The sequence below is a fragment of the Octopus sinensis genome, linkage group LG1 (genome assembly GCF_006345805.1).
Source record: "Octopus sinensis linkage group LG1, ASM634580v1, whole genome shotgun sequence".
NCBI lineage: Eukaryota > Metazoa > Mollusca > Cephalopoda > Octopoda > Octopodidae > Octopus > Octopus sinensis.
Genome location: NC_042997.1, coordinates 75,856,894 through 75,875,708, shown reverse-complemented (window position 1 = coordinate 75,875,708; position 18,815 = coordinate 75,856,894). Strand labels below are relative to the sequence as shown.

At 40.7% G+C, this 18,815-nt stretch overlaps 1 protein-coding gene across 2 annotated transcripts in view; it reads left to right on the top strand.

The window, feature by feature from the left end:
- The window catches only part of LOC115210263 (ER degradation-enhancing alpha-mannosidase-like protein 3), a 413,751-nt gene that overhangs the window by 365,380 nt on the left and 29,556 nt on the right, over positions 1-18,815 (top strand). The gene's annotated exons all lie outside the window — the stretch shown is intronic.

Here is an 18,815-nt window from a genome sequence, read left to right as displayed (position 1 = left end):
TACTATAGTGGGAGGGTTTGGGTATCCAATATGTGGGCATGCTCATCTCGGGTTAAGTTTAGAGAGGTGTTCTTTGAGTTTAGTGTTGGTTATAAATCGAATCTTCTGGGAGGAACCACTATTAGCTAGAGCTTGGTTGTAGTAGGTGGCATAGTTATTGAAGATTTCCTCAGTGGTGGATAGATCAGATATCCTGATGGATATGCCTTTGATTATACTCTCGAATGTAGATTTATGATGGCTAGATACTGTGTTTATGTACTTAAGGTATTGATTGGGTTTATGATATGGGAAGTAAAGTGAAGAGTTTAAATCCAAGGTAACATCTAGGAAGTTTGCTGTTTTGTAAGAGTTTTCAAAAGAGATAGATAGGTTAAAGTTGGCAAAGAATTTATGTAAGAGTTTTCTATTTTTTCTAATGCAGATTTTGTTAGGCCTGTTGCAATTATTAATGCATCATCTCTATATAAACCTCTTTTGATGTTGAGGAAGTGTGTGTGGAACTGTTGAAGGAGGTACAGTCCGACTAGATCTGTGACCTGAGCAGAGTTGGATGAGCCCATGGTTATATTGAAGAAGTTTCTATTAGTATTGCGGTTAGCATGGAACCAAAGCTTATTGTCGAAGGATATGAGAGTTTGCCTGGCAGATAGAATTACATCTATTTCTAAGGTTGGGTTGGTTAGATTTTTAGCTAGAGTCAGGGCATCCTTAAGGAGGATTGGTGATATGGAGGCATTGTAGTTGTTGATGTCGAATTGTAGGAATGAGGTAGTGTTCTTGTTTTGAAGCAGGTGGAACCATGTGATGACCTCACCTATGCAGGACCATTAGCTTACATTTAGTTTCTTTCTAATAGTAGGTATAATTCTATCTAGTATATTTTTACTGATTCATCCTAAATCAGATTTGGTGGGGCAAATGAGTCTTATAAAGGGTTTGGTTAAGAAGCCTGGTCCTTAAGGTAAAGTGTAGGGCTCTTGGGTTGTAGTGCTCCATGCAGTCGTCGACCTCAAGCATGTCTACAAGCTTGCATTGATTAGTGTTAATGGTATCCAGGGCTGACTTGTGGGGCTATCCTATAGGATTTGTGTAGCTCCTTCTTAATAATTCCAATGCATTCCTTGATGGTAAGAGAGTATAGGTTTCCAGTTTTGTCAGAGAAGACATGCATTTTAAGTGAACTTTTATGTTTCTTTTTTCTTTATTCTTTATTTCTCCAGTCCTTTATTTCATCGTGTCCTTAATCTATACACTTCACATTTTCCCTATTTGTCTCTGATGATAGGATTTCCCATATTTTGAGATATCCCAGCTGTAAGATTTTTAATTTTTTAATAATAATAATGTATATGACTTGAAATGTTTGTCTTGGCTTAACGATTGTTATTCTCTTTAACAAATATCTTAATAATTTTGATGCGACTCTAACCTGTACTGTTCTCTCTCTCTCATCCTTTCTCTAATTCTTTTTCTCCCATTCCATTTTCTCTCTCATCCTTTCTCTAATTCTTTTTTCTTCCCTTCACAGTTTTCTGTTTGTCTCCCTCTCTTGCCCCTTTTCCTCCTTTCCTCTCATTGCTCACACGTGACCATTGTCCATCTATCTTTTCCTCATGTGATCATCCTTCTTTTCCTTCAGTCTGTCGCACAGACCAGACGCATTCTTATCTGTCTCCTATCTTTTCTCTTGTCAAAGAATATTCCTCCAGCGTTTGCTACCTGACCTCGTCTGGCCTAACAGCTCTCCATGTTTCTTTTCATTTGGTTTGTTGTATGTCTCCACTGTCCTGTTTTTGTTACCAACTTTGACCCTCTGCAAATCCCAAATTTTATTTTCGTTCGTGGGAGCAACTGTTTTTCAAACCCTCATATTGTCGTTAATTGCTCAAAATGTGGAGTAGATGAACAGCGGACAACTGATAAAGGGTCGTTCTTTATGTTACTTGTCTTATTTTCCATTTGTTTCTCTCATTGTTTGCCTTCGTATTTCATCTTGTTTACGTTTTGTGACGTCCTGTACCCATATATGCATATTTATATATATATATATATACAGATATATGTAAGTATGTACATCCAACATACTAATAAATATCTGTAAATATAAAACCATCCAGATTTCTGAGTACCTCATTTCTTCTAATATATATCTATGTATATATATATATCATCATCATCATCATCATCATCATCATCATCATCGTTTAGCGTCCGTTTTCCATGCTAGCATGGGTTGGACGGTTCTACTGGGGTCTGTGAAGCCAGAAGGCTTCATCAGGCCCATATATATATAGGGGAAGTAAGAAGAAAAAAAGCAAACATGCACATTGGAAATCAAAAAAAGTGGTTTTAATTGAAGGGTTAGTAACCCTTCAATTAAAACCACTAACCCCCATACATCCCATACACCATTCACATTACAGTATTATATCTACTCTAATTGCACCAAATCCAGAACTACTTACCTTCCTTACACATAATCTTTTTGCTCAGGGACTAGTAGACTCCACACCATTCGGTAATCAGTGTGCATTCAAAGCCAGTGAACAGTAATTTTACAAAACTGGTATGCCTTTGAATCTCTTTAACAATTCAGAATTCCCACCTCAGTTCATCTAGTTGTCTATATCTGTTGTTACTTTTCATAAAAAGCGTTTACTTTTTTTGATTTCCAATGTGCATTTTTTCTTTTTTTCTTCTTACTTCCCCCTTACATTTCCATGTGTAATTTCCATTTACTCTTTGTAACGGGGACAAACAAGGACAGACAAACGGATTAAGTCAATTACATCGACCCCAGTGTGTAACTGGTACTTATTTAATCAACCCTGAAAGGATGAAAGGCAAAGTTGACCTCAGCAGAATTTGAACTCAGAACGTAACAGCAGACAAAATACTGCTAAGCATTTTGCCCAACATGCTAACGATTCTGCCAGCTTGCCATCCTATATAGTGTACTGTTCCATGATGGTAAGATCAACAAAAAAGTATTCCATCTGGTGAGAGATGAATATTATTTAATACATACAAAATATGTTTTTATGTGCTACTATTAGTTTCATGCTTTGAAAGCATCTCAGAAGGCATTTTTAACACGTTTGGTGCCTTAGTGCAATTTTTGAGCAATGCCCACATGGCATAACAAGCTAAAAATAGGCTGATAGGATGAGAGAAGAAAATGAAAGTTAAGAAAGAAATAGATATAAAAGGTGGAAGGCTGGAAAACTAGAAAATGAAAAAGTAAACAAAAAAGAAAACAGTAAGAAGCAATATATATATATATATATATATATATATATATATATACTAATATAGGATGAAGTTTTTTTACAGAAAAAAAATTCCATCAAAAAAGTGGCAACATATTAAAATACCTTTAAAGGTTGAAATTATAAACAAGGGCAAAAGAAAATTATTTCTATGCCAATATGCTGATAACAGACTTTTAAATCGTCAATTTCCACATATTATTATACCCACTACAGAAGTACGTTGTGCTGAAATCGAGGAAAGCTAGCCAACAGAATTTTTTTAAAAGTTTGTTATTTCTATATTGAATCAATTTCGGAATTAATCTCATAATAGATTTTTTCCTCTTCAGTAGAGGAAAAAATCTATTATATTATATAAAGTATCAGAGGGGTTGTACAACCATATTAGTATTTCTTCATCTCAAAAGTGAATGAACATGGTGCTGTATGTCATCATCATCATCATCATCATTTAACATCCGTTTCTGTGCTAGCATGGGTTGGACGGTTCGACTGGGGTCTGGGAAGCCAGGAGGCTGCACATCTGGCAGTGTTTCTACAGCTGGATGCCCTTCCTAACGCCAACCAATCCGTGAGTGTAGTGAGTGCTTTTTACATACCACTGGCACAGGTACCAGGGGAGGATGGCAGTGGCCACGAACAGTTGGTGCTTTTTACGTGCCACCAGCACAGGTATCACTACTGCAATTTCCATTTTATATTTATTTTAATGTTGATGTACTTGACTGAATAGGTCTCCTCAAGCACAGCAGGTCACCCTACAATCCAAGGTACTTTGGATGGGCTGGGGCTATGCAAAACTGGTGCAGGAAACAGCCATGAACTCACATTATTTGTCGGGTCTTTGCAGTCACAGCATATCTCCAGAGATCTCGGTCTTTCATCATTGCGTCTGTGAGGCCCAATGTCTTCCTGGGTCTACCTCTCCCCCTGATACCTTCAACTGTTTGGGAGTGGCACTTCTTCACACATCTCTCCTCATCCATTCGTAGTACATGACCATACCAGGGCAAACGTCTCTCTTGCACACCACATCTGATGCTTCTTATGTCCAGCATTTCTCTCAGGGCGCTTACACTCTGTCATGTGTGCACACTGACATTACACATCCAGCGGATCATGCTAGCTTCATTTCTTTCAAGCCTACGCATGGCCTCTACAGTCATGGCCCATGTTTCACTACCGTGAAGCATGGCAGTTCTCACACATGTGTCGTACAATCAACCTTTCACTCTGAGTGAGAGACCCTTTGTTGCCAGTAGGAGTAGAGGCTTTCTAAACTTTGCCCAGGCTATTCATATTCTAGTGGTGACACTCTCTGAGCATCCACCTCCACTACTAACTTGGTCACCTAGGTAGCGGAAACTATCAACTACTTCTAGTTTCTCCCCCTGGAGTGTGATGGAATCTGTTTTCTGAGTATCTGTGGTGTCTATTGCCCCTGTGCATCTGCTGCACATGAAAGCTATCTTCTCGGTATTTCCTTTGATGTTGCTGCACCTCTTATGCGTCCATAGCTTACACCGGGTACATCTTATGGAGTTTCTACCTTCACCTTTTCTACAGATCGAGCAGGGCCTGAGTGGGTGTGTGATGAGTTCGCCTTCCTGCTTACTATGACTTTGGTCTTTGCCACATTTAATCTAAGGCCTTTTGATTCTAAACCTAGCTTCCACACCCAAAATTTCTTTTCTAGTTCTGGTAGTGATTCTGCTATGAGGGCCAGGTCATCAGCATAGAGGAGCTCCCAGGGGCAACCCATCTTGAACTCCTCTGTTATTGCCTGGAGGACTATGACGAATAAAAGGGGACTGAGGGCTGAACCTTGGTGGACCCATACTTCTACCCGGGATTGCCAATCCTAACCTTACTAACGGCTTCTCTGTATAGGGCATGTACAGCCCTTATCAACCATTCATCAATCTCCAGTTTCCACATTGCCCACTAGATATGTGATCGGGGGACCCTGTCAAAGGCTTTCTTCAAATCCACAAAAGCTAAGTAGAGGGGTTTATCTTTAGCTAGGTATTTCTCCTGCAGTTGTCGAACCAGGAATATGGCATCAGTGGTGCTTCTACCTGGAACAAAACTGAACTGCATCTCATCTAAACAGACTCTCTTCCCAATGAGATGGACTATGACCCTCTCTGTAACCTTCATCACCTGATCCAGCAGTTTGATACCCCTGTAGTTATTTCTATCTAGAGCATCACCTTTACCCTTGTAGCAGTTGACAATGGTGCTGCTACGCCAGTTATTGGGTATGACTCTGTTATGAACTACCTGGTTTACAATGCGTTATGAACTACCTGGTTTACAATGCGGGTGACACCACCAGATGCTTTAAGCATCTCTGAAGTGATTTCTGATGGGCCAGGGGCTTTTCCTGGCTTCATACCCTTAATTGCTTTATCTACTAGGGAGCTGTCTATTGGGATAGCTGGTCTCTCTACTGGGTCAACATTTGGCAGGCTCTCCTCCTCCCATCCATCCTCTACATTCAGCAGTCTTTCATAATGGCTTCTCCAAGCCTCTTTCTTTTCAGAAATACTAAAGCAAGTGCACCATCATCTATGCAGATGCATTTTTCTCCTGTGACATCACAATTTTCTCTCACACACTGTCTAGCAATCCGAAATACCTCAGTTCTTTGGTCCTCATGTCGCTGGACATTGGCAAACTTCTTTTCCGCTTCGCACTTGGCTATGTATACCTACCGCCCAGCCTCCCTTTTGGCTTCCTGGTACAGTTCCCTGCTACCCCCATCCCTCCAGGCTTTCCATGCCTGTTTCTTTGCTCTGATGGCTTTCTCTACCGTACTATTCCATCACCACATAACTCTGGGTCTGGAAGGGACTTTGCACCATCCGCAGACTTGGTCTGTGGCACTCAGCAAGCTGTCCCGTAGAAATTTCCAGCTACCTTCTATGTCCGATATCTGTAGCTCCTCCTCCCTCTCATCAAATTTCTTGATGAGGATGTCTCTAAATCTCTGACCATGTGAAGTGTTCTTTGGCTTCCAAATCCGTATCCTTCTGGCTTCGAGCCTAAAGTCACTAATAACTACCCTATGCTGGGGAGTACATTCTTCACCTGGGAGGGTCTTTGTATTTAAGAGCAACTCTGTGCCCCGCTGTCTGGTGAGGATGAAATCAATCTGGCTAGCAGAGTCCCCTGTAGGTTATAAGGTGACTGTTTGGCTTCCTGAAATTAGTGTTGCAGATTAAAAGGTTACATGCATCACAGAATTCCAGTAGCCTAGTCCCTTCATCGCTTTGGGTGTCAATACCATGGCCTCCGTGTACCCGAGTGAAAATACCAGATTCCCGCCCAACATGTCCATTAAAGTCTCCAGCCACAAAGATGAGGTCATTTCCACTCGTCTTTGAGGTAGTCTGTGGAAGGGTATCATAAAAGTGGTCCTTCTGATCATTTGGTAGCCCCACATGTGGGGCGTAGGCGGAGATAATTGTAGCTGTGCTGTTCTGTAGGACTAGCCTGAGCTTAAGCACTCTATCACATACCCTGACAACCTCTATGACCTTATCCACCCATTTCTCCGCTAGGAGTATGCCAACACCCTGCACACCATCCATGTTACCTTGCCTGAAGACTTTATACCTATGTGCCTTGCCTGTGAGGACCCTAGCTGAAGCTCCTCTCCATCTTACCTCTTGTATGCAGCATACATCAACCCGTCTCCTTTCAAGCATCTCTACAATCTCATATTAATTAATATGTGTGTGTGTGTGTATGTATATGTATGTATATGTAAATGTGTGTGTGTATATGTATATATATATATATATATATATATATATATATATATATATATATATATATATACATATACATATACATACATGTGTGCATGTACATATATGTGTGTATATGTGTATATATATATGTGTGTATATATACATATCTCCTGGGTATGACTAAACTACATCTGGTTGTGAGACTCTGAGGACCTGGTTTCAGGTTTTGAGGAGTGTGGAACCACCTCTTAGCCACTATTTTTCCCAGGTCTACTCTGGCCCGGATTGGTAGCACCTGTAAGAGTCCCAGCTATGGGTTAACTAGCAACCTCCTTTGTAACTAGGTGTGTGTGTAGGGGGGGGGGCAGTAGAATGCAGTTGCTGTATTCACTGCGTGGCATAAGAAGGAAATAAAAGGGGCAGGAGCGAAGGGACTGGGGATCCACTCCTCCTAGTAATTCTGTTTTCTAAAAAGACAAGGGGGTGAGAGAACGTTAGCACCTAATCTCACCCTAGTACAAGGGTCATGGAATGTGCATGGGTGCAGTACAAGTGAGGTAAAGAGGAGAGAGATAGGAAGTGTGAGAGTATGATGATGAGGAGAAGGATGGATGTGCTTGCACAGAGCAAAACTAAGATGAAAGGTAAGTGTGAGTGCCAGTTTGGTGATGTGACTGGACGAGTGTCAGGCATGAGAGAGTGGCATTGCTGGTGAGTGAGCGTGTGTAGGAGAGTGGTGGAGTGGAGAGAAGTATCTTCAAGGTTAATATGGTTTAAGATGAAGTGGGGAGGAGAGATGTGGGTGTTTTTTAATGCATATGGTCCAGGGAGTGAAAGGAGATGAGGAAGAAGTAGAGGAGTTCTGGAGGGAAGTGACAGTGTGTCTATAGGACTGGGAAAACTGGCTATGTGGTGGTGTTGAATGACTTGAATGCGCTAGTGAGAAATGAGGAAGTAGAAAATATAGTAGGTAAATATGGAGTTCCTGATCGGAATGAGAGTGGAGGGAAGTTGTTGGAAATGTGTATGGAGCAGGAGTTGGTGGTGGGAAATAGTTTTTTTTTAAAGTGGTGAGAAAAACAAGTTCACATGGTGGAGGGAGGAACAGTTGTGGATAGGGCCTTGCTGGATTATGTATTAATTGATGAGAGTGGTAGGAAGGTTGGTAGATGTGCATGTACTGGGAGATGAAGGTGGAGGAGTGTCAGATCACTTCTTAGTACAAGGTAAGTTGTAGGTATGCTCAAAATGGAATGCTAGATGAGTGACAATGAGGAGAGAGGTTATGAAGGTGAGTGAACTGGATAGAGAGAAGGAGCAGGCATATGTAGAGAAATTGTGAGGTGAATATGAACAGGCTAAGAAACTGGAGATAGATGTGGAGGAGTGGGAAGCCTTTAGAGAGGCAGTAATGGGATGTGCCTTTGAGGTATGTGGTACTTGAGTGGTTGGAATGGGTGTGAGGAAAGGTAGTGAGTGGTAGAATGAGCAGGTAAGAGATGCAGTGGTAGAAAAGAAAAGGGCCTTTGAAGAGTGTTTGCAGAAAAGGGATGAAGTTTATGATTGTTAGAGAGAATTGAAGGGAGTGGTGAAACAGGGGGCGAGTGAAAGGGTCGTGGGGGGGAGTTGAGTAAGGTATAAAGATGTTTTAGAAAGAAGTACAGAGGGTACGGAAGGTGGTTGGAGGAAGGGAAGAAAAGGTGAAGGATGTAAATGAAAATTTATTGAAAGTGAGATGGGCAGAGTATTTTAGTGAGCTGTCAAATGTGAAGGATGATAGGGAGGCAATTATAGTGGCTGTAGGAGAAGAGAGAATGCTTGTTGCTGGGGAATGGAACTATGGTGCAATTGGAAAGGAGGAGGTGAGAGAATCTTTGCAGAAGATGGCAAACCGGAAGGTGCCAGGTATAGATGGGTGTACAGTGCAATGCCTAAAGAAAAAAGGAATGACAGTGACTGAATGGTTAGTGAGGCTTATGAATGTTTGTTATATGGCTGGAAGAGTACCAGAGGACTGGTGCAGTGCCTGTATAGTGCCACTGTACTAGGGGAAAGGGGATAAATGTGTGGAAATTTTAGGGGTATAAGTCTATGTGTGGTTGGTAGAATGTACTAGGAGAGGAGCTATGTGGTTTTAGGAGTGGAAGGGGGTGTGCAGATCAATTATTTGTATTATGGTAGATGTGTGAGAACTTTTTGGCAAAAGGGAGGGATGTATATCGTGTCTTTATGGACCTAGAGAAGGCATATGACTGTGCAGATAAGGATGCAATGTGGAAGGTTTTGCGATTGTATGGAGTAGATGGTAGATTGTTGAGAGCTATACAGAAATTCAATAGAGAAAGTAGGGCATGCATTAGGGTGGGTGGTGAAGTAGTGAATGGTTTGATGTGAAGGTAGGGTAAAGACAGGGTTGTGTGATGTCTCCGTAGCTGTTTAATCTCTATATGGATGGTGTGGTGAGAGAGGTGAATGATAGAACCTTTAGTAGGGGAGCTCAAATGGTGGGAGAAAATGGAGAGAAATGGCAGGTGAGTCAGTTGTTGTTTGCTGATGATACAGCACTGGTGGTGGATTCGGAAGAGCAACTGAGGAGACTGGTGGTAGAGTTTGGAAGAGTGTGTGAGTGGAGGAAACCGAAGGTGAATGTAACTAAGATTAAGGTGATGAGATGTTCGAGAGATGGAATGGCTGGTAGGATGAATGTGAGTATAAATGGTGAGATGTTAGAGGAGGTGTGTGTTTTTAAGTATCTGGGATCACATTTGATGGTGGATGGGAGGTTAGCTGAGGGAGTGGGAGGGGAGTAAAACACTTTGTGAAAGGTATGCTGAGAGATAAAAGGTCGAGTATGACAGTGAAAAGAGGTGTGTATAAGGTCATGATTGTCCAACAATGTTATATGGTGCAGAGACATGGAGTCTGAGAGAGGCAGAAAGGAGGCAACTAGATGCGTTTGAGATGAGATGTTTGAGAGCTATGGTTGGTGACATGGATGGACAGGATGAAGAATGAGGTGCGAAGGCGAGCAGGAATGAAAAAGAATTTATGTACTAAAATGGATAGACAAATGTTGAAGTGGTTTGGCCACATGGAGAGGGTGGAGCAGATGTTAAAGAGGATGATAAAGGCAAAAGTGATAGGCAGCGGAACCAGAGGCAGACCTCAGTTTATGTGAATGGATGGAGTGAAGAAAACTTTGGTTTTGCTTTAGTTTTGGAATGCCAACATGATTTTAGAAACTGTATCTCTCAAGACATTAATTCAGTAGTTGTAGTAACTGAAACTCTAGCCATCTGCACTCCAACAATTTGTTGTCTTTGCAAATCAGATTAGTTACTTAAATCATGCTGGCATGGGTTGGACGGTTTGATTGGCAGTGTTTCTACAGCTGGATGCTCTTCCTAATGCCAACCACTCCAAGAGTGTAGTGGGTGCCTTTTACGTGCCACCGGCACAGGGGCCAGAGGAGCTGGCATTGACCATGATCGCATGGTGCACAGAAGCCACTAAAAGCGGCACTGGCATCAGCCACATTCGGATGGTGCTTTTTACATGCTACCAGCACAGAGCTCACAACTACAATTTCCATTTGATTTGATTTTGATATTGCTGATGTTGATGTACTTGACTCAGTATGTCTCCTCAGACACAGCATGTCGCCCTACAATCCAAGGTACTTTTGAGTGGGCTGGTTATGCGACACTGGTGTAGGTTACAGCTGTGGACTCACTTTAAATACAGATGTCTATTACGATAGAAAATAATGAAGTATAATGCATATGAATTCAAAACTAGAACAGTTTTGAATTTGTCATATTATCAATTGAAAAAAGTAGGTAAATAAATATAATGTGGTATTTCTAATATTTTATCTAGCTGCTTCATACATCTGTGTGTGTGTGTCTAACATATATATCAGCATTATAGTTAACTGTTACAAAGGTACTAGAGATGCCTTTGATAGAATTACAGAAATATCAAACTGCTGGACTAGGTCATGAAAGTTACATCATCATCATTATTTAACGTCTGTTGTCCATGCTGGCATAGTTTGACCAGGGCTGGAAGGCTGTATCAGTCTCCAGTCTATTTTGGCATGGTTTCTATGACTGGATACCCTTCCTAATGCCATCCATTCTGAGAGTGTGATGGGTGCATTTATGTGCCACGGGCATGGGTGCCATTTGCATGACACTGGTATCTGCCATGACTGCAGTTTTACTTGACTTGATGGGTCTGCTTCTCAAGCACAGCATAATGCCAAATGAACTTGGTCATTGCCCAATGTTTGAAGCCTAGCATAATGCCAAATGGTCTCAGTCCTTGCTTCCATGAATCCCAACACTTGAAAGGTGCTTTTACATGCCACCAGCATGACACCGGTCTTCTCAAACACAACATAATGCCAAAGGTCTTGGTCATTGCCTCTGTGAGGCCCAACGTTTGAAAGGAGCTCAACCACTTTGCCTCCATGAAGCTCAATGCTCAAAAGGTGCCTTTTATGTGTCACCTTCACAGGTGCCAGTTACGGGACACCAGCATCAGCCACGACTGTGATTTTACTTGGCTTGGTGGGTCTTCTCAAGCACAGCATATCACCAGTCTCAGTCACTAGTCATAACCTCTGTGAAGCCCCAAGTTCAGAGATCATGCTTCACCACCTCATCCCATGTCTTCCTGGTTTACCTCTACCACAGGTTCCCTCCACAGTTAAGGATCAGCACTTCTTTACACAGCTCTCTTCATCCATATACATCACATGACCATTCAAGCACATTCGTCTCTCTTGCACACTACGTCTGATGCCTCTTATGCCTAACTTTTCTCTCAAGATGCTTACACTCTGTTGAACATGCACACTGACATTGCACATCCAGCAAAGCATACTGGCTTCATTTTGTTCAAGCCTACATATGTCCTCAGCTGTCACCACTTATGTTTCACTGCCATGTAGCATAGATGTTCGTACACAAACATCATACAATCTGCTTTTCACTGTGAGAGAGGCCCTTTGTTGCTAGCAGAGGTAGGAGCTCTCTAAACTTTGCCCAGCCTAACCTTATTCTGACAGCTATGCTCTTGGAGCATCAACCTCCACTACTAACTTGATCACCTAGGTAACTGAAGCTATCTACTACCTCTAGCTAAACCCCCCCCCTCATGCCAACTGATGGAATCTATTTTCTGTACATTTTCGATGTTGTACCTGTGCATCTACCACACAAAAGCTATTTTCCTTGTTAACCTTCCACTGACATTGCTACACCTTCTATGTGTCCAAAGCTTACACTGGGTACATCTTACAGAGTTACTACCTACACTTTTCTATAGATCGAGCAGAGCCATCTACCTGAAGGGACTTGTGATTTGTCTGCCATCCTACTTACTAAGACTTTGCATTTTCCTAGGTTGATTCTAAGGCCCTTCAATTCTAGACCTTGCTTCCATACCTGGAACTTCTTCTCTAGTTCTGGGAACTAGAGAAGATTCAGCTATAAGAACAAGGGAATCAGCATAGAGGATTTCCTAGGGGCAGCCTATCTTAAACACCTCTGTTATTGCCTAGAGGACTATGATGAACAACAAAGAATAAGTCCTGGGGTTGATTTGCTCAACTAAAGGTGGTGCTCCAGCATGGTCGCAGTCAAATGACTGGAACAAGTAAAAGATAAAAGAGAAATAAAAAAGGTAGTGAGCCAGCAGAATCATTAATACGCCTGGCAAAAATGCTTGGCAGCATTTTATCCATCTTTACATTTCAAGTTCAAATTCCATGAAGCTCAACTTTGCCTTTCATTCTTACAAGGTTGATAAAATGAGTACCAGTCATGTACTGGTTGATGTAATTGACCAGCCTCCTCCTCCCCAAAATTTCAGGCCTTGTGCCTATTATAGAAAGTATTATTATTATTATTAGTAGTAGTAGTAGTAGTAGTATTGCCATAAGCTTGGCAAGCCTCACTTGACCTCACTCCAGCACCCATGAAATTGTAATCATGGCCGTTGCCAGTAGCATGATCTTCAAATGTTGGGCCTCATGGAAGCAACAACTAGTGACCAAGACCTTTGACAATATGCTGTGTTTGAGAAGACTCGTCAAGCCAAGTCATGGCCGTTGCCAGTCATGTAAATGATGGCACCCATGCTGGTGGCACATAAAAAGCACCCATTACACTCTTGGAGCGGCGGCGGCGAATAATAATAATAATAATAATAATACAAAATACTTTTGTATACACATTTGGAATTCAAACCATCATGAACAACAATTTAATTGCTGTTGACTGGTGGGTTTCTTTTCTTGTGTTGTCTCCCATTTTTGGGGTACATATTGATTTAATTTAATTTCTATTCAAAATTTCTTATTATTTTCTCCCCAATAATAAGTGTATGTGAGGGAGGAGGAGAAAGTAAGGAGTATCATCAGATCACAATGAGAGGGTGTGTGAGCACCATGTGCTATGTTTCACTACCGTGAAGCATGGCAGTTCTCACACATGCGTCATACAATCTACCTTTCACTTTGAGCGAGAGACCCTTAGTCGCCAGTAGGGGTAGGAGCTTTCTGAACTTTGCCCAGGCTATTCGTATTCTAGTGGTGACACTCTCTGAGCATCCACCTCCACTACTAACTAGCTTTATAAAACATTAATCTCTCTTTTGCTAGGGCCACCAACTCCTCTGAAGAGGAAATTAAAAACACCACACTGTTAGTCAAATGAAATGAACTGACTGTCAAACTAAATTCCCCAACTGACACTATCCAAAATACTTTATGTCTGCCAGGAGGCACTATCATACCAATCAGAGTGGAAGGAAGGAAAGCCAAGTGTCACATTTGCCTTTCAATTACTCACCTAAAAGCATTCTGCCCCAAATTGAATGAGAAAAAGAACACCAAGGAGTTCACCAATAACTGCCACCAAACCTGCAAAACAACAACAGCACCATCACCAACAACATCAGCCACAGCAGCACCAATTCCCACCATACCAACAACAGATACCTCCAGACACTTCTCAACACCAGTAGATGTTTCACTTCCTGATACCAAGAGCTCTGACATGTCATACAGCAAGTCTGATCAGGATGCAGAGTGAAAGACAGGAAGGAAAACAAAGCAACAGATAAAGAACAATCTTCATCCACACAAAAAGTGGAAAGGATGAAAATGCAAGTCATAAAGCAATGCATCACCACCACTGCCAAAACACTACCTCAACCAACAACACCACAAACACAACCCATCCCACATACACAGCAACAACAACAACAGCTGCAGCAAATACTAAGTAAAGACAATATCATTAAAAACTACATGGCAACAAGCACAAATGAAGATTTTACAAATGACATAAAAACACATACCAACATAACACAAACAGATATTAGATGCACAGTGGGTCTGTGTGGGCTTAGCAGACCGGGGAGGAGAGTGCAAAAGCCTCACAAACCTGCTCAGATTATTCCAACTGTCTGAAAAGTATCAACTGGATTTCCCTTATGTGCCAGTCAAACCTCATCAAATCATCCAGGTCGTAAAGAAGCAGATAAGGATAACATTGGTTGTCTACAATTTAAAGTAGTCGACTATACAGACCACAGATTTGTGATCTATACAGTCAACTTAGATAGGCTCCATAGACAGGAATCCATTTACTGAAAGCTGAACATGTCCTTGCCAGCATGCAAAGCTTTCAGAGACCAGATTAGTGAATTAGTTAAACTGTCGTCAACAATTAATGATGGTTCACCCTGAAAAGGGTGATTAGAATAGAAGCAATAAGTTTTACCAAAGGATTAGCATTAAAAAGAAACAAAGTAGAGTTAAGCTAGTCAGAAAGTTTGATGAGGCTTTTAGAAAAATTATTGTGACTAACATGCTTGCAGCGAGATTGGCATTCAACCAATTCTTCAACATGAAACATGAAGACTATGTTGTCAGAGCTAAGGTGCATGCTCTTAGGCATGAAGAGACAGAAGCCGTTCAATGGGTCCAAGTGGCAGGGGCACAGCATGGCAAAAAATCCACAATCTGATTTTTACCAGACCACAACAGGCACATGTTAATCAAGCCCAAACAGATGTGAGTGGCTGTTCAACAGCACTTTGCTCAACTGTTCAGGAGAAGTGGTGAGCCAGATCACAGGATGGTCTTGTCTTCTTACTTAAACAGACTGATGTGTCTCTCAGCAATGGAAACTCCTGAAATATAGGATGCAATGACTAGCTGATTGATGGGTATATTCAACTTGTTTGTTTGCTGCAACTGGCAACAGAATGGGAGAATTCCCAGTTTTGTGAGCCAAGGAGCAGTGGCATTGCTGAGAAAAGACCCAGACAAGGGGGACTGTATTAATAACTTTAGGACCATAACTCTTGCTAAATACAGAGTTTGAAATTTTGGCCAAGGTGTTAGCTACGAGGTTGGCACTTCTCATTGGTGATCTGGTTAAGGAGGCACAGGCAAAAGTATCCATCTACAACAACCTCCACTTTATGTGATACATCATAGAAAAAGTAGCTAAAGAACCTGGCATGGGTGGGACTCTGATCAGTTTAGATCAATTTAAAGCTTTCGATAGGGTCAACCATCTTCTTTTGATGGAACAGACTTTATTGTCACAGGTATTTTCCCTATCTTCCTGTAAAAAGTTTTGGGGTTATTTTTTAACATGTTGTACTTGAAGAATCTAGGCAGCTTTAGCACATACCTTTTGCTTGATAGTTTCTATGGTGGTATCGATGTCAAGTATGGTTTTCATATTATATTTTTTCTTTAATTTTCAGATTTTTTTGGTTTGATAGTCTTGCCAAACTTAAGTTTTTTTTTAAACATTCCATGTCAAACCTAAGTAGCTGAATTTGGTGTTGAATACACTCTTGCTAAGTAAGCTTTTTGTGGGAATGTTGTCGTTTTCTAATCTCTCCACCACATAGAATCATTGAGATCTTCACGGATGCATAGTACAGGTGGTTGAGATCTGTACTATCAACATCATTAGCTGAAATTATATCCTTAAGTGCAAGGCAGATTTTACCAATTACTTTCAGGTTTTGGTTAGAGTTATGAATTTTTGGGAGTGCCACATTCATTCATAGTGGTTTCTTCAATTTTCAGCCATTCAATCATGATTTGATTTTTTAGATCATCTACTTCAGTTGGGTCAGTTTCTATTTGATTTTCATCTGCCTTGGTGTTTGGGGTTTGTTCAGAGAGTATTTCGCTTTGCTTATCAGTTATATTGACTCTATCATTGCTGCATTTTCATCAGACTTGGATTGGTCTATAAGTATTTCCTCTGTATATGATTGTGTAGACATTCAAGTGTATGCGTAATTAATCAATTTATGTACTTTCTGTTTTGTTCCACTTATGTTTTATAATTTGTAAACTTTCCAATGTTGATTTTGCATGCGTCTTTCGCACATTTCACTGAGACATCATGCATGGGAGAAACTCTGCTTTGTATGGCAGTAAAATTTCATTTTTGTAATTATTTTCATTAAAAGGCCGCTTCCTTCAAGTCTTTCACAGATTCCTTTATCCCATTCCACCAATGTTATTAGATTAGATTTTTTTTTGAATGGCAAGCCCAGTGTATTATTATCATTATTATTATTATTATTATTATTATTATTATTATTATTATTATTATTATTGCTATTATTGCTATTATTAGAGTTATTGCCTTCATTACTAATCATAATATTAAATTGGCTGATGCTGCCAAGATTGACCATACTGTCAATAAAACTTCTGTGTATGTTATAATTATTATTATTAATATTATTGTAATAAACAGAGATTAACTCTGTTTATTGAACTGAACAACATTTTGACAGTAAGTCTGTCTTCCTCAGGTTCAAAACAGGGTGCTTCATTTTGTAATATGGTGGTCTCTGAGCTAGGGATAGACGAATGGCTTGTAAAATCAGTTCAGTGCATAGGTTGGTGTTCACCAAGGCTCAGTCCTCAGCCTCCTTTTATTCATCATCATACTGCAGGAATTTAAAGACTGGCTGCCCATGGGAACCACTAGAAACTAATGTTCCAGGTATGAAGCCTAAACCTAGAATCGAAGGGCCTTAAAGTTTAGTTTGCAAAAACTAAGATGTTAGTAAGCAAGAAAACGGACAGGACCCTAACCCCTTCAGGTAAATGGCCTTGCTTAATATGTAGAAATGGTGTTGGCAGAAATTCCGTTCAGTGTTACCCCAATGCATACTATAAACACACAAGAGGTGCAATGGAATAATAGGAAGGTTAATAGAGAAAATAGTTTTTGTATGCAGAAGAATGCACAGGAGCCGTAAAGTGTACACAGGAAAATGATTTTCTCAAATGTCCCAGAGGTAGTGAATAATTTGTGCTGCCTAGGTGATCTGATTAGCAGTGGAAGAGGCCACACCAAAAAATGTATTTGCTAAAATAAGAATAGGATGGATAAAGTTCAAACAGCTTTTACATCTGTTCATTGAGTGAAAGGAAAGTTTTGTGATGTATGTATATGAACAGCAATGCTACATGATAGTGAGATATGGGCCTTGAATGTAGAGGATATGTGAAGACTAAAGGAGGAATGAAGCTAGTATGCTCTGCTGAGTGTGCTATGTCTGTGTATATGTGCAACAGAGTGCTAGTGTATTGAGAGAAAAGTGAAGCATAAGAGGAATTAAATATAGTGTACAGGATGAGAACAGTTGCATAAAGTGTCAATCACTTAAAGTGGATGAAACTTGTGGGAGATGGTGACCCAGGAAGAAATGAGATAAGTAGGGCAATTTCAAAACGCTGAGCTTTACAAAGATGACAAGGCATCAAGATATCTCATGCCTTGCTGTAATCAAGAAGACCTGCCCACCAGAGCAGAATTGATATCCTAAAACCATCTTGGTAATACTTGTCCATTAGGTGCTCTGCCCTGCCAACCTTTCCACCCACATTTCATATTCTAACACCCATCACTTCTCTACCACCTAAGAGCAGAATAAGCACATATTCCATCCCCTCCAACTTTTGCAGTTACCTGTCTTCCCCACTCCTAACCACTTCCATTTCCCATTATCTTCCCCACCTACAGTCTCCACCAATCATTTCCTTTCCATGCCTTATCTCCCCACCACCCCTTACTGTTCTCCATCATTAACACCCACAATGCCCTCATATATCTACTGCAACCCCCACTCCCAAGCCTGTCCTGGCCACTCAGCTAGTCCAAAACCCCTGTATCACTTCACTTATTCTTTCCACCCCCAAAGTCCCTTGTGGGTATGTCTTTGCCATATCTCTCTCAGTATTTTTCTCTTTATCTTATCTTACTCTCAAACTCATTTTCCTTTCTCTTTGAACTTGGTAATCCCTGTATCTCTATCCTTCTATACCTTTAATCTCTTAACTGGCACAAAGCTTTCCACCAGTACTTCTCCCCACTCCCAGTTGAGGTATCTTTGTCCTTTTTTTCTTTTATCTTGCAGGGTATTGGTGTCGGTGTTTGGTGCCACTTAAAAAGCACTCAGTACACTTTGTAAAGTGGTTGGTGTTAGGGAGGGCATCCAGCTGTAGAAATCAATGCAAAACAGACAAATGGAACCTGGTACAGCTCCCAGCTTTGCCAGTTCCTGTCAATCTGTCCAAAATGAAAAACAGATGACTGACAGTGATGATTATGATAATAATGATTCAAGGTAGTGAAAAAATTGTAAAATTATTAAAATTCTAAGAAATGTGAAAAAGAGTAAAAACCAAAAGATAAGAGATAAGCAAAATTAAATAGAA